The sequence below is a fragment of the Vidua chalybeata genome, chromosome 2 (genome assembly GCF_026979565.1).
Source record: "Vidua chalybeata isolate OUT-0048 chromosome 2, bVidCha1 merged haplotype, whole genome shotgun sequence".
Lineage (NCBI taxonomy): Eukaryota > Metazoa > Chordata > Aves > Passeriformes > Viduidae > Vidua > Vidua chalybeata.
In genome coordinates, this window is record NC_071531.1 from 2,822,929 (window position 1) to 2,846,122 (window position 23,194).

General features: G+C 44.3%; 1 protein-coding gene across 2 annotated transcripts in view; it reads right to left on the bottom strand.

Annotated features, from left to right (window-relative positions):
* KCNJ6 (potassium inwardly rectifying channel subfamily J member 6) overlaps positions 1–23,194 on the bottom strand; it is a 164,380-nt gene that overhangs the window by 88,360 nt on the left and 52,826 nt on the right. Inside the window, exon 1 of one of the 2 annotated variants that reach the window (XM_053934605.1) lies at positions 21,630–21,644. The exons of the other annotated variant lie outside the window; for it this stretch is intronic. The gene's annotated coding sequence lies outside the window, so the exon portion shown is untranslated. Of the gene's footprint in view, positions 1–21,629; positions 21,645–23,194 lie in introns of those variants that run through there. 2 annotated transcript variants of the gene reach the window in all.

Consider the following 23,194-nt stretch of genomic DNA (forward strand, 5'->3'; position numbering starts at 1 on the left):
TGTGGTGCCCTGTGGTAAGATTGGTTGTCATGCCAAAATCTAATAGTCTGCTTTCATCCTCCTTGGATAGCAGGACAAATTGGCCAGGGCACATTTTCACTGCATTTGGGCTTCTCATTGCACTCCTAGTTGGCTTTTAGAGGAGCATTTCAAATGTTCCTATCATTATCACCTGAAAAGAAGTTTTCTCTCTGTATAAATGCTAAATGGAAATGGAAGTTCGGGTTACTTATGGAATACATAATTTTTTATTGACTTTTTAAAAAAATTATTTTGCTCTTGCACATTTAAGTAATGCTTATGGTGTTATCAAAAACTTCAAACTGCAGGCTCTTTAGGCTTTTGTTTCTACTCATGTCTCTTTCTTTTGGCTTTAATCAGTGAATTTCTTGGCTTGGAAAATTTCACACATAGCAACACCTTCAAACTGTGCACGCAATATATTGATATAGAGATGTGTGGAAGGCATTTGGGTACTGAAATCCTCTTGAAATATTTTTAAACAACCTTGGAAATGTGTATATAACATATCATCTCTGTAGCAACGTTCTTTAAAGACAAATTAGTGGGTTTACCCCTTCTTAAACCTACAGGTATGGAAATGGATTAACTGGGAGAGGTTGGGAGGTGCTGGCAATTAAATTACTGATACCAAGTTCAGATTCCCTGTGAGATCTGCTGGTTTTTTTTTTTTTTTTTCAACCAGCTGAAAATAAAAGGTATAGCCTGGGACTGCTGCAGTGATTCATTGATTGACCTCTCCAGAGCTGGGTGGCAGCTGCTCCAGCAAATGTTGCTCTTGCTTGTCAATAGCTGGGAGGGCTTTAGACAGTCCCTGCTGTCCCTGGTCACCCTGCCCAGGCTTTCTTTTTGTGCTAATTGGTGAAACTGGCTTGGGACCAGCTGGAGAATCAGACAATGGAAGAAGTGGGTCAGATACCTTTGATTAGTTCTTGAAGCAGGGAGGAATTTCTCCCAGGTTTTCTGGCTGCTCCCTGCACTCCTGCTTATGGTTGGCAGCTGACAGGAAGAAATAATTTCCCTGGGTCTGTAACTGCAGTGCAAAACAGGCAGAAAGTCTGGAATGTCTGCAGGAATCACAGAATGGGTTGGGTTGGAAGGGACCTTAAAGATGATTCAGTGCCACCCAGTGCCATGGACAGGGACACCTTCCACTACCCCAGGGTGCTCCAAGCTCTGCCCAGCCTGGCCTTGGACACTTCCAGGGATGAGGAGTCCACAAGTTCTCTGGTTAAACTGTCCCAGTGCCTCTCTACCCTCACAGTGAAGAATTTCTTCCTAATATCCCATCTGACTCTAGTGCCTTTCAGTGTGGAGCCATTCCCCCTTGTCCTGTCACTCCATCCCTTGGAAATAATCTCTCTCCATCTTTCTTGTTGGTTCCCTTCAGGTACTGAAGTGAGTTAATAATCAATAAAGAGCATAAGAAGTAAAATTCCAATATTTTTCTGCTACATTATCTCCTGCTCTGAGTTGCATAGGTGGTTTTAGTTTCTCTGATCCTGTGCCCTGTTCTTATCAGACAGCTTTACAAACAAGTGATGTCGATGCTTGGCAGTCTGTCAAAACTGTGAGAGCATGAACGGCTCTCACAGGATGGGGAGTTCACTTCAGACACTGCACTTAAAAATAGGTGTGTGTTCCTCAGGGATGTCTTTCCCTGAGGAAAGACGTGGTCCAGCTGTGAGGGAGCCGCTAATCTTGGTTTGGTACAGAGTTAAGTCGGGCAGATGGTCCCAGGAGGGACCTGAAGGACCTGGAAGTGGATGGGTGAAGGGAGGGATGAACCTTCCCAGGAGGATCCACAAAACCCTGCAGGCTGAGCTGCCTTTGCTTCCCCTGAAAGGGAAAGGCTGGCTCTGCTCAGTCCAGACTAAGTGCTGGAGTAATTATCAGCTTCTTAATTGATGCTGGGGTAGGCTGAGCCTGAAACGTCCTGGAGACTGCTGATTATTCCCTTAAAACACCTGCAGCACTTGGAGAGCCCCTGAGGATGATCAGAACATCTTGGAGAATCCTGTTTGCCCAGGACAAGCCTTTCCCACTCTGTGCCAGACCCATCACCTGACCAGGCAGGTTTTGAGCCTGGTCTATTTTTTTACTGTGAGCCAGGTCTGACCCAGCTGGTTTAAAACCAGCAGGGAATGTTGGCAGGAGTCATGGCCACAACCTGAGGCTCCAGGGCAGTGATCTACCCACAGCAGCAGATCCTGTTGCATGATGAGGACTTTAAAGTTTGTCCTGGAATACTGGAGGCAAAAAAAAAAAAAAAAAAAACCAAACCAAAAAAAAAAAAAAAAAAAAAAAAAAAAACCAAACAAAAAGAAGCCTATAATGGCTAATTAAATAAAAAATATATTGATGTTTTCCTGGCTAATTCCTGATAACCAGAGCTGTGATCTTCCATGACCTTCATTTCTCCAGAAAGAAGTTCTTCTGCCAAGGAGGATTGATTTCAGATGGAATTAAATGAACAATTATAAATAGAAAAATGGTAAATAAGGGTAAATAAATAGCCTTAATAAGTTGATGTGTTCCTACACATAAATAATGGAATCATGGAGTGGTTTGGGTTGGAAAGGACCCTAAAGTTCACCCAGTCCCACCCCAGGGGCATCTTCCATTGGACCAGGGTGCTCCACGCCCATCCAACCTGCCCTCTTCTGTCTCACATCATTCCATCCACTTCTACAACTGACAATTATTATTATTTCTTCCTTTTTTTTTTTTTTTTTTTTTTTCCTGAGGGCAGAGTCAATTTTCAAATATCATTCAGAGAATTGCAAAATAGCGCTGGTTTGAATGGACCTTAAAAGACCATCTGGTGCTCCCCATTTTGTGGGGAAGGGAACCCACTGAGATTATTTAACAATCACCTCTGGAAAATCTCCAGCAATGGGGACAGGGACGTCCCTGGGGATGTTTTTTCCAGCAACTGGATATTCTTACTGTAAAAAAATTCTTTTTAGGCCAAAATGACATTGAGATTTTTCAATTCTTCTCCTGTTTTCAACAACCAATGCAAGAAGTGCTCAAGATCTATTGCAGCAGGAACATGGATATTTGTTTGTTGGCTGGAAAGATTATTAGTTCTAAACCTCTGTTTTAGACAATTTTATTAGGAATGTAGGCATTAAGTCAGGTAACACAACAAAATTGTGGTGGTGGAAATATCATTAGGCAATTCACAAGCAGGTGGATTTATGCTATGATCTCCTCCTGAGGGATTGTTAAGGTTTCACATGAAAGCTGGAATACCAAATTCCAGCCTGCACTTGGCTATTTTAGCCTAGAGAAAAACACAAATGCATTTTCAAAGAGAAACACCAGGTGCCCAGAGCCATTCCAGTTGTCATGTGAAATGTTGTGGGTTTCAGTTCTGAATGCTGTTCTTTGATGTACTTCAATTTGCTTTATTTTATTTTTTTAGTGTAATGGATTATTAACAACATTCCCTTTTTTTTTTTTTTTTTTCTTTTCTTGGTGGTTTCTACCCCCTGTGTGCACTTTGTGCAATATTGCTGAAGGGTTTTTTTGAACTTGCCTGGTTTATAGACAGGATTGAAATGGTCCCTGAACAGGATCTATGGGCAAAGGTGTCTGTGTGCATCAGGAAACATCCCTGGCCCAAGCTATAGCCATTATTGCAGATAGCACAGGGTTGGAGACACAGATTTTTTTGTCTTGCAGGGGAAATTTTGGCCATCCAGAGGTAAATGAGCTGTAGCCCTGCTGAGGAATATCTGATCCAAGGTAACCATTCGAATGAGAATGTGCTCTGAGTTTTTATAAATTTATTTATGCATAATTTTATTTTCTCTCTGTTAATTCGTTCCCAGATTATAGCTCTGACCTTGGATTTTGAGTTATTGTTGCACTGGCTTCAGCATCAGTGACCAGAAATCTGCTCCTGAGCTCCAAACCCAAATTCCCTGTGGGAAGAGGGGCTTTTGATAGACCTGTAGTTCTTTTTTTATAGGCCTTGCAACAGCTCCTGAAGAACCTTTGATTTAAGCAGCACCTTTTATCTGCTGTGCTACTTCTGCTGAAGAGAATATTTATTTTTCAGTTTTTTTTCTGGGGTTTATTTTCAGGCAGTTTTTTTTTTTTTTGAAAGGACTTTAGGTTTTTTGCTTGCTACTGACATCAACAAGATATTCTGTTTTCTTTGGAAAACTTGGAATTCTTGTGATGGGAGAATAGAGGATTATCTTGGCCTTTTCACCTCCAGTCTTGCCTGTAATGTGTGACAAGGAGCTCTCAGCAAGAGAACCAAGGAGAAGACACAGAGAGCAGAGGTTTGGGACATTAAATTGAGAAGTTTGAGACATTAAATTCTGAGTGGTGGTGGGAGATGTGCTTCCCTCCTGTGCAAAAAACACTGGAAGAGGAAAGAGGTGATGATTCAGTTCGTGTGCTCCAGCTGAGGGCAAAATCCATCCTGAACCAACTGGAATTCCTGCACTTGTCCTTAGGAAAGAGTGTGGGCACATCTTTCCTGTGTGCAGGAGGGAACACACAGATGGAAAACCATGGGAGAGGGTTCTTTTCCCTCAGGAAGCTCAGCTGGTGGAGCTTTGGGGCCATCCTGCCCAGCCACCCTGGGAAATGAGTAATGCCACCCCGGGAGCACAAGGAGGAGTGGTGGGAAGGGAGGGAGGAAAGGAAGGAAAGGAAGGAAAGGAAGGAAAGGAAGGAAAGGAAGGAAAGGAAGGAAAGGAAGGAAAGGAAGGAAAGGAAGGAAAGGAAGGAAAGGAAGGAAAGGAAGGAAGGAAGGAAGGAAGGAAAGGAAGGAAAGGAAGGAAAGGAAGGAAAGGAAGGAAGGAAGGAAAGGAAGGAAGGAAGGAAGGAAGGAAGGAAGGAAGGAAGGAAGGAAGGAAGGAAGGAAGGAAGGAAGGAAGGAAGGAAGGAAGGAAAGCACTTGTGCACCTTGTTTGGCTCTGTGAAGGAGCATGGCAGGGATGGGTTCAGGCTGAACAAAGAGTGTGTGTGCACTGAAATTCTTAGGAATTCTCCAGGAAGAGATGGAGCTCCTTGGGAGATCCCACATTGCCAGCCATCAGCTCTCAGAATCACAGACTTCTGCACACTGCTTGTGTGGGTCTTGTTTGCACTGCTGAGGAGCACTGACAGCCCTAAGTGCTGACATGGATCTTCCAGGGAAGTTTGGGAGTGAGGCTGCAGAGACTTGGAGCTGGAAGAATCAACTGTTCCTAAACATGTTTGAGAGAAGCAGGACCTGCAGGACCAGGAGGGATATCATGGAATCAGCATGGTTTGGGTTGGAAGGGACCTTAAAGATCATCCCATGGGCAGGGATACCTCCCACTGTGCCAGGCTGCTCCAGCCCCAGTGTCCAACCTGGCCTTGGGCACTGCCAGGGATCCAGGGGCAGCCCCAGCTGCTCTGGGAATTCCATCCCAGCCCCTGCCCACCCTGCCAGGGAACAATTCCCAATTCCCAATCTCCCATCCAGCCCTGCCCTCTGGCACTGGGAGCCATTCCCTGGCTCCTGTCCCTGCATCCCCTGGAAATTGTCTCTCTCCAGCTTTCCTGGGGCTCCTCCAGGCCCTGCAAGGCCACCCTGAGCTCAGCCCAAAGCTTCTCCTGTGCAGGTGAACAATGCCAGCTGTGCCAGCCTTTCCTGCCAGCAGAGCTGCTCCAGCCCTCTGCTCATCCTGGAGCCTCCTCTGGGCTCTCTGCAGCAGCTCCAGCTCCTCCCTGGGCTGGGACAGGGCTGGGGCAGCTCTGCAGGTGGGCTCTCACCTGGGGGGGCACAATCCCAATCCCTTTCCTGCTGCCCACACTGGAGCTCAGCCCAGGGCAGGGGGGTTGTGGGGCAGGTCCAGCTCTCACCCCTCAGCACCCCCAAGTCCTTCTCCTTCTCCATATGGGCGGGTTAGGATGGGATGTGCTGGCAAACTCACCAGGGGAAGCTTGCAAGGCATCGTTCTCCTGTTCTCTGCTGCTCCTGGCTTTATCCCCTGCCTTTGCATTTGCATAAGCACCAAGTCAGAACAGAAGTTGAAGATCTCTCAGACAGCAGTGATTTGAAGTGCTGCCTGTACAACTTTGCTGAAATATGCATGGAAGGAATTTCAGCTAATACATTATGAATTTTGGTAATGCCACGTCTCTGGCAACCTCAGATACAGATAATGAACATGAATATTTAGAAAATATTCACATAGTGAGGGCTCGGGCTCTGCTCCAGGGAACAGGGACAGGAGGAGAGGGAACGGCCTCAGGCTGGGCCAGGGCAGGCTCAGCTTGGCCAGCAGCAGGAATTTCCCCATGGAAAGGCTGCTCAGGCCTTGGCAGGGGCTGCCCAGGGAGCTTTGCAGTGCCCATCCCTGCAGGTGTCCCCTGGAGGTGGCACTCAGAGCTCTGGGCTGGGGACAAGGTGGGCACAGCTGGGATTGCCTGGGCTGGGAGGGCTTTTCCAGCCTCAGGGAATCTGGAGTTCTGTGAAAATCTGTTGTGTGTGTCTGTCTGAACCTGCCTGTGCCACACCTATGTGTCACAAGAATGAGATTCTATTTTTTTGTAATCACTCCAGAGTCTGGTTTTGTAATCACAGAGGATTCTGTCTTGATGCACACTGATGATGAAAATATTTGTATCGATTTTTCCTTTTATCCCTTAAGTTCCTGTTTAGTGGCTCTCTGTTCCTAATGCATTTACAGAATGGTTTCATGAAACGAATGATTTCATGAGCTATTTATGGGAAAAAAACCTTTAAAATAATACTTAAGGGGGATTTTTTTATGGAAGATTTTATTTATGTTATAAAATTGGAATTAATAATTGCATGCTGTACAGAGCAACAATTCCTTTCTTTCATGCTTTTACAGTCTTCTGTCATGCTTTTACAGTCTCCGTAATATCTTTAAAAAATTGGAGTGATAACTTTCCTGTGGTGCCTTCCATCAAGACTAGTTAGAACATATATTAAAATGACAGTTCATTAGGGTGTTGCCAATGTAGCTGCAAAGCTTTCTATCATTTTCTGAACTGTTATTGCTTATATAATAAAGCTACCAGCAAATAATAATCTTCATGTCACACTCCGCTCTTGGGATGGATTTATTGAGGTGAATATAAAATAATGTGAAGTAATGATTACAGGATAGAAAAACAAGGAGTTACCCATCAGTCTTCTACACCACTAAAGATGAAATGACTGCTGCAGTAAAATAACACCGTGACAACTTTGTCACTTTTTTTCTCAAGATGGTGCTAAAGGACTGTGATCCATTTAAATTTGGGGGCTAAACTGCCAAAAAATCGCATATTTTGCTTTGTATGAGTCGATGTAATAGAAAAAAAATTGATTAATTTTTGTTTTAAAACCTGTGTGTGTGCTTGGAGTGACACCAATTGGCGTTGTTAAACAGACTCTCCTCACACTCAAATACAGCTGAGCCCATCAGGCGACCAAATTTCGCGATCAATTTGAGATGAAACTCTTAATATATAAAAAATTCTGCGCCACCAATTCAAACACGAGCTAAAAACACACGAATAGCCTGGATTTTTCGGTGAAAATGCAGCACAGGTTGTAATACTTGAATAATTGCTGGATTTTACCATGAGCGCCGTGCTAACGAGCAGCACTCAGACCTCGAGGCTCTAAAGGTTCTGGTGCACCACCCTCGGGAGAACCCATGGAGAGGGCAGAGCCTCTGGCAGCTGGTTTAGCTTGGATTTGAGCACATTTGTGGCTGTTCCTCTCTGTAAAATAACCAGCTGGCCTGCTGCTGTTGGGTTCTTTTTGGGAGCGGCTCTGGAATGGGGGATAAATCCCATCCCATCTCCAGTGCTGTGCCTGCTGTCACCCAGGGCTGTGGCCTCACTGTGAGGAGGGGGTGATGCATTTCCTGCCTTGGAGGCAGGGAGAGATGAAAGATGTGAAAAATTCAAGTGTTTCCCTGCTCTACCTGTGAGAACACATTCCCAGGGATTCTCCTGGATGGCTTTTCAAAGGCAAACACGTCTCCAACTCGCCTGCCTTTGATCTTCCATCTCCAACAGGCCTTTTAACAACAGCCTCTTGCCACGTGGATTTATTTGAGTTTATGAAGACTGTTTTCTTTATTCCTGCAGGATTAGTGGGCAGAAGCAGCCCAGAAATTCTGCCCAAAATGAAAGAGGGGAAGCTGATTTTCTCTGTGTGGGGAACACAGAAGGTGCTGAGGGCTCCTCTCCATCCCTCCAGCAGGTGCAGGTGTCTGCCTGAGGGAGATTAATGATCTCTGCTGCTTCCTTCCTCCCTGGCTGTCACTTTCTGCCCATGTTTTATAGCACCCCCGAAGAGGCAGCATTCTCCCAAATCCATCAGCACTGGGTGCCTTGTTCCAGCACCTCACTAGGGAGGATGAGGAGTCTGATAAGGAATAGATAAGGTGGGGATGTCTGGCCACGAGTACCATGTGCTTTCTTCTGCCAGAAACCAAGGCTAGAAGGAAGTGAATTCCTCAGGGCCGTGGAATTAGATGTTCCTCAGGAGAGGCTCTTCATTAATGGAACCCAGGCCTTGCCTTTCATGCTGGCAGCAGAATCAGATCAGGGTTCAGCATCTCAGAATGGTTTGTGTTGGAAGGGACCTCAAAGCCCACCCAGTGCCACCCCTGCCATGGCAGGGACACTTCCCACTGTCCCAGGCTTCTCCCAATGTCCAACCTGGCCTTGGGCACTGCCAGGGATCCAGGGGCAGCCCCAGCTGCTCTGGGCACCCTGTGCCAGGGCCTGCCCACCCTGCCAGGGAAGGATTTTTATGTCACTGGCATATACCCTAACAAATCTTCACCCCCATCACCACCTCCTCCAATCTAATCAAAGGTTGTGCAAGATACACAAATATTTATACACCCCCAAATACATGCCTATATATGTGTGTTTGTATAGATCCATTTCAGGCACTGAAGAAAAACTTTGTGGCCACGGAATTTGCTTCATTTGAAATAAAACAAACCCATAGAACCAGGTCTTTAATTCCTAGTACATCAAATATTACCTCTAGTTATGCAGGAAGAGAATTGAGGAGGATATTAAAGCTGTTTGTAGAAGTAGTTAGTGAACGTGGGCAATAATCTGTTGTTTAAAAAGCAAAATCCCCAAGGATCTGGAGTCCATGCGTTCGGCGTGCAGGCATGGGGTGTCTATCTAATAGATTAATATTTCACAGGCCAAGAGCAATTTGCATGACAGACTGTAAATTAGAATGGCTCCCAAACCAGCCAGTACAAATGGATTCTGAGCAGTGTGAATCAATAACAGACAGTTCTCTAACAGCTTCCCCTCTGCTGGGGGCTCACAAAAGCTCAAACACCACATCTGTCGTGCTGTTGCCACCTTGGGAATGTCTGATACGACACATCCCGCCCATATCTTTGTTCTCGTCAATTCTTTGACGTTTTTTGTTGAAAATCCTGGCACAGAAACCTATGTCCTCATGTGGAAAATTCAGCTCCTCCCAGTCTATGCCTAAGACAATATTTTTTTTTATATACAGGTGTGCAGCTGGCATTTATTTGAGCACAGTGGCCTCACAGCCATGATCAGTGATGATTATGGAGAGACACACTGCAGATGAGGATTTCCAAAGGGACACCAATTCTGTTTTCCTCTGTCCCACCTACAAAGCATTCACTGGAGCTGCTCCTCTGAAAGTGCTCCTGCTCAGTTTGCTAATGGTATCTTTAATTTGTTTGTTCTCATCAAGGAGTCCATGAAATCCTCCTATGCTTTTGTAGATCTGTAATGAGTTTTCTGTGCTCTTCTCTTGCTGATCCTCAGCTCTTGTGCTCTTCCTCCTTGGATCTCATTTATAAGCACCTTTTATTTTCTTCTTTTTCTTTGTTTTACAAACTTGTGTTCATTCCCAATGACCCTACATCCTTCTTCTATGATAGGATGAATTTTTTTGTCATTCATTTCGTGTGAGTTATTATTAAAAAAACAGCTTTCCTCTCAAAAAATCCCCAACCCAAACCAAAATACCACAAAACCAACCAAAAATCCCAATAGCTCCAATCCCATCACCCAGATCCCTCTGTTCCAATAATCATGGAATCCCAGAATGGTTTGGGTTGGAAGGGACCTTAGAGATCATCCAGTTCCACCCCCCATAGGCAGGGACACCTTCCACTATCCCAGGCTGCTCCCAGCCCCAGTGTCCAGCCTGGCCTTGGACACTTCCAGGCATGTGGAATCCACAACTTCCCTCTGCTTTTGGCCCCTGTTCATTATCCCTCACCTCAAAGCCTGATGGTTTTGAACAGTGAGTGATTCAAGGGCATACTTCTAGTACCTCTACTTTCAAAGAAATGTGGATTTGAGGAGGTTATCCATGTGGAAATAGGATATTAAGATTCTCACCTTTGTCTTCCCTCTTTGCAACTTTTCTCTATTTCTGTTGGACTGTAATTAATTCTCTGATCTTTAGTTTAATTTTTTTCAGGTCTATCTGACAGCTGAATATTAATATGCCCGATAAAGGATTTTTTACTCTCCTCCTCTCTTCCAAACCTCTCTCTTGTCTTCATTCCCAGCTCTGGCTGTTGGTATGAACAGAGGGCTCTGTTATTTCTGTCTCAACAGCACTTCACCATTTCGGCATCATCTTTAATCCCTCTGCTTTCCCTCACTCCTTCACTGCCTGGTTGGGTGTTCTTGTATTTTTTTTCTATCTGATCACATCCCTAGAACTGCTGTAATACAAACTCTGTGTGGCACACAGAGAGTGAAGCACAGTCTGCAAAGCTGCTGCCAAGATATCCCTTACCTGCCTCTCTCACCCCCCTCCACTCTTCCCTGCTCCAATGGTGTTCCCACTTTTTTCTGCCCTCTGCCTGTATTTTTTTTTTTTTTCTCTCTGAAGTTTCTTCTGCCTTTCAGAAAGCACAAGGAATCAGAACCTGGTTTTAGACCTGCTCTTCTCTCCTCTGCCTCTTTACCCTGCACCTTTTACGAGTGTCTTCCCTCAGGAAAAGTCCCATCCCCAGGGAATCTCCAGGTCCCTGAATTACACATTCCTTGTGCTCCTCCTGGTGAGTGTGAACTCTCTGCTGCAACAGCTGCATTCATGGCTTGCCACAGAATGGTGGGATTTTCTGATATCCTAAAAAATATAAAACTCTAATGGATGTCTGCCATGGAAAGGAGGAGGAAAGAGTGGCTGGGAAGTGAAGTATCCCCAAGGACAGTCACAGCTGCCTGGTCAGTCTTACTGAACAGGCTCTCTCTAAGCCTCAAGGCAAACACTTTGGATTTATCAGTGCATAAGAGGAGTGCAGAAGAGGAAGAAACAAAGCAGCCTTTTTTTTTTTTTTTTAACTCTGCAGCAATCTGTAGATGCTTGGCTGAGATGGGCTAATATTAAAAAGAAAGCACATTGTCGCACTCTTCCCACACCTCCGAGCTACAGACTGAACCCTACAGAAGACACAGCACTCCCTAACATCTGACTGAAGCACATTGGCTTTCCCTGTGCCAAGAGGAGGATGGAAATGGTATCAACACCTTGCTTTAAAAATGCTGTGAGCAAAGATTAACAACAACAACAAAAAAAAACCTCCCCAAAAAAACAGAACAGAAGAAGGCGTGTTATATTTGGAGCTCAAATTGTGATTTACACTGACAATTTCAGTGGTAAGCAATTTCATTGCTTGACTTTTTTCTTTTTTTTTAATTCATTTTAGAGGTTTTTACCTCTTGGCTGTCCCTGAGGCTATAAATTACCTGGAGCACAGCAAACCACCAGCAGCTCTGGCTTCTTCCTGGGCAGCACTGCCCATTCTCCTTTCCCTGCCTTTAAGAGCAAGATATGCTCTGAAAGTATGAGATAAAAACTTTTAAACTTTTCCTTCCTTCCTTCCTTCCTTCCTTCCTTCCTTCCTTCCTTCCTTCCTTCCTTCCTTCCTTCCTTCCTTCCTTCCTTCCTTCCTTCCTTCCTTCCTTCCTTCCTTCCTTCCTTCCTTCCTTCCTTCCTTCCTTCCTTCCTTCCTTCCTTCCTTCCTTCCTTCCTTCCTTCCTTCCTTCCTTCCTTCCTTCCTTCCTTCCTTCCTTCCTTCCTTCCTTCCTTCCTTCCTTCCTTCCTTCCTTCCTTCCTTCCTTCCTTCCTTCCTTCCTTCCTTCCTTCCTTCCTTCCTTCCTTCCTTCCTTCCTTCCTTCCTTCCTTCCTTCCTTCCTTCCTTCCTTCCTTCCTTCCTTCCTTCCTTCCTTCCTTCCTTCCTTCCTTCCTTCCTTCCTTCCTTCCTTCCTTCCTCCCTTCCTTCCTTCCTTCCTTCCCTTCCTTCCTTCCTTCCCTTCCTTCCTTCCTTCCTTCCTTCCTTCCTTCCTTCTTCCTTCCTTCCTTCCTTCCCTTCCTTCCTTCCTTCCTTCCCTTCCTTCCTTCCTTCCTTCCTTCCTTCTTCCTTCCTTCCTTCCTTCCTTCCTTCCTTCCTTCCTTCCTTCCTTCCTTCCTCCCTTCCTTCCCTTCCTTCCTTCCTCCCTCCCTCCCTCCCTCCCTCCCTTCCTCCCTTCCTCCCTTCCTCCCTTCCTCCCTTCCCTTCCCTTCCCTTCCCTTCCCTTCCCTTCCCTTCCCTTCCCTTCCCTTCCCTTCCCTTCCCTTCCCTTCCCTTCCCTTCCCTTCCCTTCCCTTCCCTTCCCTTCCCTTCCCTCTCTTCTTTTTCCCTTCCTTCCTTCCCTCTCTCTCCTCTTCCCTCTCCCTTTCCCACTTTCCCCATTCCCCTCATTCCTCACTGATCCACATCCCACTGTGATTCCTCAACACTCACAAATCCCAGTCCTTCCCCAGATCCTCCCCCCAGCAGATTCTGCTGTTTCAGTTCCCCAACATCCCTGGCTATATTTAGCCAATTTGTCTAACTGAGTAGGGGAAAAAAAAAAATCCTTTACTTTCTGTAGGGAATACCAGCAAAGCAGCAAATATTGCCATGGCAACGAGCCTCTCAATCCATCAGGCTCCTGCAGTATCTAATACATAATCTGGAAGGCAGGGACTGGCATGGAAAAATGAACATAACATATTGGCACTTCAGGATTTAATATCCCTTCCCTGTGACCTTAATTAGCTCACCTTATTTGGGGTAATTATCCAATTTTGGAGAGAAACTTCTCTGTTATTTGGCTTTCCCGAGGAAAGCCAATGTGTGATCTGCCTTCATTAAAATGCAACTTTTGACTTTTTCCCCACAAACATGCCACAAAATGGGAGTTTCTATAGTAACACACAATGCAGGCTCAATTTGAAATTATAATCTTTTGATAAAAATGAGTTTCCCCCAGCCCCCTTCTCTATATATTTTCTTTTTCTTAAAAATTTGGTTTTGCCACTCTGGTCTACCTCTTCTCTCTTCCTAAGGAAGTTTGAAAAGAGTTCCTTAAAATTATAAAGCATCGCTGAACTTAAAATTACACATTCCCACACCTCATTTTCATTTGTACATTATAAATTTTATATCATTTGGTAACTTTTTCACCTCATCTTATTCTTCAATTATTAAATTTGTTTGCTATGACTGTTTTATCCCATGGGAAAAAAAGAAGTGCATTGCAAGGAGTGTTAGAAAAGCCTTTATCAAGTTCAGTGATAGGCCTTGTGTTTTTTTTTTTTAGACAAATTGTGTTATGGGGTCTGTTTATCACTCATTCAATTTAAACATTTTAAAAGAAATTAATCCCTGACCAGTTTCAATAACAATTAAGAAGCATTTCCAGGCCTTCTGCTGAGTGGGAAGATGTAGAACCATAAAATCTTTTGTCAAGGCTTCGGAAGTGGAATTGGGAGGGAAGGAAAAGAGAAGGATTTGATTGGATTTGGGGTGTCCAAAATAGGAGCTTGCAGGAGTGAAATATTTCATGGAGAGCCAACCTGGCCCTAAAGTTTTCCAGGAAATCCACAACTTTTCTGGATAAACTCTCGTTCCCTGATATACCTAACTAGCAATCAGTGAGGTCACACCTCACTGGGATCTACCCACTCAAATTTATTGGGATAAAGAAATAATTTAGCAGTGTTCATGAACCTCTCCCTTTCCTTTTCATGTTATGATCACGGGCACCTGATCAAATTAGGAGGCAGAGAAGCAGCAGGAGTTTTTCTGTTACTTTCAGGGGGTTTGTATGGTGCTTTTCAAGATTTCACTTTGAAACATTACAGCCCAGCACACATGATTGAATGGATTCCAAAAATACACAGCCTTCACCCACAAATTAGTGCACCAGCATGAGTTACTTGTTCCTTAAATAGTAATACTCCCCTAAATAATAATGTTATCACCAAAAGACACTCAACTGCATGCAAGAGCAATATGCCATAGAAAGCTAACTTAACAGGAGGTCTGGAGATAGTTCTGTTCTGCTTTATTAAAAAAAAAAAAAAAAAAGAAAATTTGCCAGTACACCATCCAGGAGATCTCAGAGGAAATTATTCTTTACCTGTCATTAAGAGAACTACTCAAACAATACTAAAACACAGAGCAGAAGAAGAAATGTAAACTGCCACCCAAACTGTCAAGTGAAAGTATAGGTTTTAAACCTCAAGAAAAATGTGCCATTTCTAAGGACAGGGAGTGATGTTGTTTGTTGTCCTTTGGTTTGCAGGTAGGTGAGCAAATGTTTCATGACACATGACATGACTTCATTGTGTAGGATCCCGGGAGAAACAGAGGAATCCTGTGATGTAGAGAGAGCAGGCTCAGCCTGACAATGATAAATATGTCACACAGTGACAATCATTGTGTGATTTAGCTCTTGTGAATGAAGGAAAATGGTAATTGAAAGTGTCATGATTTGGAAGCATAATCATCTCCCCATCACTCATCCTCAGGCAGTGGGAGGAGACGCAGCTTCCCTTTGTTCCTTGGGTGAAGTGTGAGCTGCCTGAAGACATGGAGGGACACTTGGAGTCAGGCAGCAGGGTCAGATCTGACCTCCCAGATCATGGAATCTCAGAGTCCTTAAGGCTGGAAAAGTCTTCCAATGTCACAGAGTCCCAGCTGGGATTGTTCACCTGCACAGGAGAAGCTTTGGGCTGAGCTCAGGGTGGCCTTGCAGGGCCTGGAGGAGCCCCAGGAAAGCTGGAGAGAGACAATTTCCAGGGGATGCAGGGACAGGACACAGGGAATGGCTCCCAGTGCCAGAGGGCAGGGCTGGATGGGAGACTGGGAATTGGGAATTGTTCCCTGGCAGGGTGGGCAGGGGCTGGGATGGAATTCACAGAACATCCCCACCGTGTCCCCAGCCCAGAGCTCTGAGTGCCACCTCCAGGGGACACCTGCAGGGATGGGCACTGCAAAGCTCCCTGGGCAGCCCCTGCCAAGGCCTGAGCAGCCTTTCCATGGGGAAATTCCTGCTGCTGGCCAAGCTGAGCCTGCCCTGGCCCAGCCTGAGGCCGTTCCCTCTCCTCCTGTCCCTGTTCCCTGGAGCAGAGCCCGACCCCTGTCCCGGCTGTCCCCTCCTGGCAGGAGCTGTGCAGAGCCACAAGGTCCCCCCTGAGCCTCCTTTGCTCCAGGCTCAGCCCCTTCCCAGCTCCCTCAGGAATTCTCCAGCCCCTTCCCAGCTCCCTTCACTGGACACGCTCCAGCCCCTCCGGGCTCTCCTGCACTGAGCATTTGAGGTGCCTCAGCACCTCAGTGGTGCCAGGGGGGCCAAGGAGAAGTGCACCTGTGTGAGGTACGTTACCACCAGCTGTGCTGGAATCACCTGTGTCTGCCCTGAAGGAACACAGGGTTTGATTTTTGATGAACTTTTCTGGTTTGCGCTATGTTTCTGACAGGTATGTGCATTAATAAATGTACTTATGGAGTGTGAGGATGACAAAGTGGGGGGAGTTCAGCAAAGAACACCAGGACTGCAGGCTCTGGATGCTGATGTGGATTATGAAATCTAACAGGGTGATTAGAGAGAGGTTCTGCAAGCTGGCAAATGTTTGAAGAAGGGAGATAGGGGAATTATTTAGGAAGAAAGAGCAATCTCTCATTACATGGCAGGATTTCAGTGCAGTGCTAACAGTGAGGATCAGCAGGTGAACACAGCTGTGTCCTCCTTTTCCTGCAGAGAGAAAAGCCTGTGAGACATTCCTGGGCAGGAACAGCAAAGGGAGCAATGCTGAAATCAGGGATTGACTGATTTTTGAGGAGCAGAACAGCCCCACTGCCCAACCCTGGCTCTGAAAGCAGTGCTGGGCTCCCTCAGAAGGGGACAGACCTTGCAGGTCTCTGCCTTCTTGTTGGTTTATATTTTAACAGCTCTCTCACTGTGGGGAATGACTCCCACTGGAGTCTTTCTGGTTTTCTCCTCCATGTGGTTCAAGATATTTTATGGTGAAAGGAATAGTGGTAAATAAAGTTAGAAGAGGCTGAGCTGTGAGTATGGGCAGTCACTCAGCAATAACACTTTGAATTAATGTGTTCTGTGCACACACTTCCAGGCATTATTTGCCTTTAATATGGGTAATATTGTCCCTGTTTTCCCCTGTCAAATGTTTGGAGAGCAATGAAGGCAGGTGAAAAATACAGGGAGAACATAGTCCAGCTTTAGGGATTAATTTAATAGCCGATTAAAAGGCAATTAAAAGACATCTGTCCAAAACACCCTGAAAAAACCTTTATCTCATTGTTTATATTGGAAAGTGCAACTGGGCCCTTTTTCCAATGAAGTTGGACATTTCTCTTTCACATCAAATAGTTTATCTTGCCATGCTCTACAGTATTTTCCAGTCACTGATTCTGGACGCCTTCGCAAACAATTTTCAAAGTCCAAGGTTTTAAAAATCCAATACTTTATGGCACTACTTGTTTAGCAGCTGTACTTGTACATCTCAAATGCTTTTTGGTTTTTCTTTTTTTCTGGTTTGTTTTTCCCTTAGCTGTTGACCAGCTTTCTTTGCTTTCCCTCACATTCTATTTCCTAGAACTAAAATCCATTCTGGTCTTTTCTCTGCTTGTTAAGGCAGATCCAGTACAGATCCAGTACTTGATCCAGTACAGAAAGGTTTCTACAGCTTTCAGAAACATTGATCCTTTTTTTCACCCTTGAATTTGACTCATCTGCTTTCTGTGGAGACAATTGATTAGACATTTTTAATGACTTTTTTTTAATCCTGAATGAGTATGAACTTCCTGCTCTTTACAGGTGGAAGCTGCTCTTCCAGCACTGCACAATGTTCACTTCTCCAGCTGAACAAGTTGGTTGGCACCTCTGGAAGATTTAAACTCTGCATTAGAAGAGCATTAAGATTATGAAACCAAACCCCAGATAGAATAATGAAATAGTTTGGGCTGGGAGAGACCTTAAAGCCCATCCAGTGCCACCCCTGCCATGGGCAGGGACACCTCCCACTGTGCCAGGCTGCTCCAAGCTGGATTTGAACACTTCCAGGGATACTTAAGGGGGCAATTCTCCCCAGCCCACAACTGAACACACACATTATTTGGGTATTATGAGAAAATGATGTCTCAGTAGAGGCTTAAATCACTTAATTGACATTTTTGACCAAGGTCCTCACAATCTGGTTCTTAAAATCTGAAACTACTTCAGCTTTCAAGATTAAATTTCTGCACATGCTTAAATTAATTATAATTTCCAACCCCCCTGGGCATATATTTTCCCTCTGAAGACCATCTCATTCCTAAGTGTATCTCATACCAAAACTCATCCAGAGTCACAAATTTTCCCTTCAGAAGATGTTGGTGCAACAGGACAAGGGACTGGGATCTGTAGAGAGCAGTGTCCTGGGAAGCTGGGAAAGCGTTTTATCTAAAACCTTTTTACCTAAACAACTTTGATGCAGCACAGAATCAAATCCCAAATGTCCTGGGAAGGATGGCACTGGAAAACTCAGCTTGACTCTGCTGTGGGCCACAGGAATGCAAAGGAACACTGAGAATTTTGAAATAGTGGCAGCCTGACTGCAGCCTCTATTTTAGAAGTGAGTGATTTAGCAATGGGTGACCTGGAGCTAATAAAAAGAAAGGAAAATATATATATAAAGGTGGAAGGAACAGGAAATACTCCGTTTCAGGGAGAAGAAGTCCAGTGTAGCCTGCATGTAATCACTGTTCCTAACTAGAAAACCAGAAATTTTTACTTAATTCATAATTCAGCTCTTGGTTATCTCATCCCTGAGATTTGGAATTTAATTTTCACAAAGATTTTTAGCTTAGCCAAGGAATATTAGCAGTGCTATCAAAATTTAATATGTTTTTGAAAAATCCAAGCTTCTAGAATCAAATGACTTTGTGAGAGTCTTGATTTTCATTTGGGAAAAAAAAAAAAAACTAACAATTTTTGTCCTTCACACTTGCAGAGAAAAGGTAAAGATAAGACCCTTAAGAGCTCAGAGAATGCCAAGAAATGTTATATACCCAGGACTGGAAAAGATGTCAATCATCTTCCTGCCTAAGAGAAGTTTCCTTTGTTAATTATTGCATAAATAAGTTCACTGCTCTTCTAGGCCCCTGTCAGTGCATCACTGAGACAATAAAATTCTTGCTTTTCTGCATAATGAATTCCTACTTTAGAATTTCATTCTCCCCTCAAAACCTGACCTTTGCCTCAAAGAATAAACTGTTTTTTTCATTTAATAATAGCAGTGTTCTTTCTGTTCTTTTGATTGTATTAGCATCAGCTAATTTCTGCTGAAACAACCAAAACAACAACAATAATAAAATCATACATATCCTGGTTACTTGTAATTCAAATTTGACCAAAGATTTAGGGAGTTAAGTTGGAAATAAATGTTAGCAACCTACATAAGCAGTACTGAATCAACGAGAATTAGATGTATCACTTCCATCTGTAGCTTAATATTTGATAGAAAACTTCTTCTCAAGTAATAACTGCAACAACAGAACATGAGATAAGGCAAATGCATATTGTGGGAAAACCAGCCTTCCTATTCTGCTCTTGGCACACCTCAAAAAAAAAAAAAAGGATAACCAGAGGACATCTGGATATTTTCAAAATAAATTACTCCCTCAAGCACAGGCAAGTGTCTTTCTTGAATGAGTTTTCCAAGTGTTTTGGAGTTTTTGCTTTTGAATTTTGCATTTTAAGAATCTGCACTTTGTAGCAAATGGGTGGCACTTGATACCAGTGTAAAAAGTTCAGCTGGAAGTTTGTCCTTAGAAATGCTTACTGAGAGTGAATAATCAGTGCTCTGGACTGAGGAGATGAAAGTCAGGCTTTAGGATCAGCTCTTAAAGGCCTGGTTCTGCACAGGGTGTGGTGTTCACACCGGGCAGCATTGCTGCACCACTGACTGCTGTGAGCAGGAAAAGTTAAAATCACAGACTCACAGAATGGCCTTAAAGATCATCTCATCCCACCCCTGCCATGGCAGGGACACCTCCCACTGTGCCAGGCTGCTCCAGCCCCAGTGTCCAACCTGGCCTGGGCACTGCCAGGGATCCAGGGGCAGCCACAGCTGCTCTGGGAATTCCATCCCAGCCCCTGCCCACCCTGCCAGGGAACAATTCCCAATTCCCAATCTCCCATCCAGCCCTGCCCTCTGGCACTGGGAGCCATTCCCTGGCTCCTGTCCCTGCATCCCCTGGAAATTGTCTCTCTCCAGCTTTCCTGGGGCTCCTCCAGGCCCTGCAAGGCCACCCTGAGCTCAGCCCAAAGCTTCTCCTGTGCAGGTGAACAATGCCAGCTGTGCCAGCCTTTCCTCCCAGCAGAGCTGCTCCAGCCCTCTGCTCATCCTGGAGCCTCCTCTGGGCTCTCTGCAGCAGCTCCAGCTCCTCCCTGGGCTGGGACAGGGCTGGGGCAGCTCTGCAGGTGGGATCTCACCTGAGCAGAGGTTCAGACTCTCCCTCTGAATTCCTGTCAACAATTCTGTAGATGCAGCCCAGGAAACAACAAAAGGCAAAGACAAAAGGTGTAGTACTGAAGGGAAAAAAGGAAGTAGGCATTTTACAATGTCCTACAGCCAGGGTATGTATTTACCACACGTTTTTCTTGTATGTTATAAAACACATGAATGAGTGTTTTATGTTAAATCATCAGAACTGCTCAAAAAAAATTCCAGACTATCCTGGCACGTATAAATCTGGAAATGCTGTGACTTTCAAGTAACTCAAAGCAGAAATATTTTTTCTCTTTATAATCTCTCCCTACAAATCTGAGAGAGCAACAGGGACACTTCAGGCTCAGACACCGCAGACAAGGAAAAGAAACATTATGGAAAAGCACTTCATGATAATCCAACTCTCTCCTGGGGTTTGTCTGTTCCTGAAATTCCTTCAGTTGGCTTATGTTCTTTCTACCCCCTCCTGAGTAAAATTGGTGGCATCCATAAATCAGAAGGTTTTATCTGGAGTCATCTGAGGTCTCAGTATTCATCATTTCACTGTCTGTGGAAATACATCCATGGACATTTGGAGCTCACATTTTTGTAACAAATGAAGGAGCAACCTTATTTTAAAGCAGCTCTGCTGCCTCTGGCTGTCCTGAGGCAGGTGTGTGTGTGTGTGTGGAGTGACCTGGCAGCAGAGCAAACAGAGCTGGTCACTGCTGGGGGAGCAGATCTGAACTGGATGTCAGCGTCAGACACCCAGCCCTGCCCATTTCCCATCCATTCCCAGCCTGGAGCAGCTCCCCCCTGCTCATGGCACACATCCCATGGCACACCAGATCCACGTTTCTGCAAAACTGAGAGCTTTGACAGCCTCAAAATGACTTTCCTTAAATACACCAACATATTTGGCTACTCACTAAACATCTTGTAGTGCTCATTCCACAGAGCATTCCAAATGAGGATCATTCCTGAGGACTGGAGAGTTCTGTGGAGGATGTTTCTCTAAATAAAATTTTCATATTGGACAAATAGGTCAGGATGAACATTTGATTCCTTCCTCTGCTGTTAAATATTTGCTCTCCTACCTTCCCTGCTGGGCTTTAGCCATTTGCAGGCCTGGGGATGGATTAAAAATTTGGTTAAAAATGATCACTGGGGCATGGGGAGCTCGAGAACAGCAGGGAAAGAAGAAAACAAAAGTTGCAAGGAAAATAATTTCATTCTTGGCTTCCTGGATATGCTCAGCTTTTAAGTATTCTGAGGTTATATGAGGAAAATTGACTAATTCAGGCTATAAAGAAATTTTAAAATGCATATGGATTTTAAGGCATTAGAAAGAAATTCTTGGACAGTTCCCTGGGGCTCAGTGTAATTGTGGTGGCTTTCTATTAATTCTGTGCAAAAGTTGTAAAATAATAACTTGAGGCAAGGAGTGGTGTTATTTGGTATTCATTTCTGCTTCTGTATCAGCTCTTAGGGACTATCCTGAAAAATTTAGCAGAACATTTCTTGCTAGTTTGTACTTTAACTGTTGTATTAAAATTATTTTCCCCCTCTTTTTTTTTTTTAAACTTTCAAGGAAAACAGATCTCAAGTACAAGGCTCTGTCATGATACCTAATCTCTTTCCATCATCATAAAAGTTCCATGGAAAGAGGAGAGAAAAAAACAATAATGCAATTTTTTTCCTTACCAATGTTCCCTACAACGTGACAGAGCCTCTGAGAATGGCAATGCAAAATGTGACAAAAATACAGACTTATTCCTGGTGGCAAAAAGGAAAAATATAACAGCCTTGGAACAACCTCTGCATCAGTGTTCTCTCAGTCTTCCTCTTGGTGTGTGGTGTGATGTGAATCTCAGGTCCAGGGGCTTTGATTAGTGCAGAAAGATCCAGAAAATCTTCATGGAGGAGAAGGGGCAGAGAGCAGTGCTTGGCAACTTCAGCAGGGTGTTCTGAGAGGGAGAAAATACAGAGCAGAGCAGGGAAGGGGATTGATTTTTCCTGGGGCTCTGCAAAGATGTGAAGAGAAGGAAGAGAGGAGAGCAGCTCTTGGGTGAAACAGGAAGGAAAGTAATAATTCTGTTATATTGGTACCGTGGTCAAGCCATTTCTCCAGGTCTCTGAAACCCTCTCAGGCTTTGAATGCCCTTCTTTATTTTCTCAGTTCCAAGAAAAAAGCACCTGCAGTCCAAGCCAGAGGTCCACTTATCTACTCCATTTATCTCATTTTACTCTGCACCAGCTTTAAAATAAGTACTGCTGTACCTTCACTAAGTATTTTATTTACACCTTGCAATGCTGTCTAGGATTTATTAAAAATATTTTAAAATGCCATGAAATCATCTGAAAAATTCATAAAAGCCTTGCATGAAGTATGAAAAGATCCTCACACAAAGCAGCAATAAACCCCTTAAGCAGCAATCTGTCTCAAAGAAGTCAGATGAAATAATTGGCAGGACTAACAGACATCCTGAACTGCACAGGGCATTTTTGGCCTTGTGTTCCCAATCAGTTACAAAGTGTTCTGCAGGCCTCTCCCCTGGCTCCTCAGAGCACTCAGAGGGTCTGATTGCTTTCCCCGAGCACTTTTTGGCAATATTCCTTCACCTTGTTTCAGAAGGGTTGTGCAAAGGCCAGCAAGTCCCTAATGAACTGGGAGCTATCATTTATCTGCTTCCACCTTTGATAAGAAGTTCCTCCTTTGTTCCATCCATCAGGACATAATTACACATCCATCCAACATCCAGCAGCACCTGATGGGGTCCTGGGATGCTTCTAGGGGTGATGCTGGACATCCACAGAGATTAAAAGAGCAGAAATATCATTTTTACAGCAGAGGGTTCCTCTGAGGCCAGGTGGCATTGTCCTTTTGGGCCTTGCTAAGCTGTAGTTTTGTGATTTCTTCTGTTACCACCCCGGCTTGGCTGCACCATGGACAAATATTTATTTATATATATATATATATTGTAAAATGCAGGTGAACCCAGTGGGAAGGAATGATGATATCTGACTCCAGTTCAGAAGGCTGAATTATTTTTTATTATAACTATATTATAATACATTAATATACTATTTAAAGGAGGTACTAAAACTACAAACCTACTTTTCTCACTACCATCTCTAACTCACAACTTGTGACCCTCTCTGAGAGCCCAGCCACAGGTGGGTTGGATTGGCCACCAGGCTCAAACAATCCTCACCAGAATCCAACCAAGCACTCACCCCAGGGAAACAATTCTCCAAACACATTCCACATGGGAAAAACAAGGAGCGGGAATAGAAATTGTTTTCTCTTTCTTTCTCTCTGTGCACCTCTATGAAAAAATCCTGAGAGAGAGAGAAACGTGCTTGCCACATGTATATATT